Below are 1,093 nucleotides of genomic sequence, written 5' to 3'. Positions count from 1 at the left end.
AAATCGAGATTTGATAATAAAATCGCGATTTTAAAAATGCATAAATACAAAACACGATATTGGATTTTTAAATGTCGTAAATAAGAATCATAATATACGATATTTAAATAGCGTAAATAAGAATCGCAATGTGCAACTTTTAAATCAGGTAAATACGAAAATCGATGATTGATATAAAAATCGAGATATTTGCAGAGTCTGGACTTGTGATTTCTAAAAGGCTTGTTTGTATTGTTTCTGTTTAGACATAATAAATAAAAATTCACAAGATTAATTGAATGAGCAAATAAATAATTTCACCGCAAATCCACCTCTATTTTTTTCCTCTTTTTTTGTTTGTTTTCACGCCAGAATACAAGACGTCTGAATTACGAAAATACGAGCTATCCTGCCGACGGATAATAAATACGGAAAATCTTATTTTCTGTGCGTGAAATCGGAGAAAATAGCTAAAATAAGTAAAAATGCGGAAGGGTTAGCAGCTAGGGCGTAGATTGAATTTTCTGTTTATCTTTGAAAATCGTAAATAAATATAATTATTTTACTTCAATGACTGAATTTTAAAAAAAAAACGGGATATTTATTTAAAAAAACGAAACTTTTAGAGAGTCGGAGTTTTTGATAAAAAGGCTGAAATTCGAGAGACAAAAAAAATCTCATCCCTGTATAAAGGTCAACCAGTTTTATCCCAAGGAAATGATTTTTAGAGAAACTTCAGAGGGAGGAAAAGGGACTTCAATAATTTCCCTCCGCGGAAAATTAAATTCCTCATAAAATATTTTAACTTGTGCAAAAAAAAATTTCAGCGGAAATTAGCTGAAAAAATGGAAAAATCTGAAAAAAAAAGCGGAAATCCGCGAATCCGCGGAAGAATCTCATCCCTGTAAATTACAAAGAAAATGAAAACTTTTTTATATCTACATCCAACTTACTAGTTCATTAATCAAGAAATATTTAATTTTGGAGGAGCTTTTGTCCCTCAAACCCTCCCCCAAAAGTACACAAACTGGAACTTTGCTCCCATCCAATTTCATAAATGACACATAAAATAGGAAGAATGACTAAAAATAGAATAACTACACAATCAAACATA

Source organism: Parasteatoda tepidariorum, chromosome 3 (assembly GCF_982258835.1).
Source record: "Parasteatoda tepidariorum strain Cologne lab strain chromosome 3, Ptep-v5.0, whole genome shotgun sequence".
Lineage (NCBI taxonomy): Eukaryota > Metazoa > Arthropoda > Arachnida > Araneae > Theridiidae > Parasteatoda > Parasteatoda tepidariorum.
Note: the sequence above shows the minus strand (reverse complement) of the source record.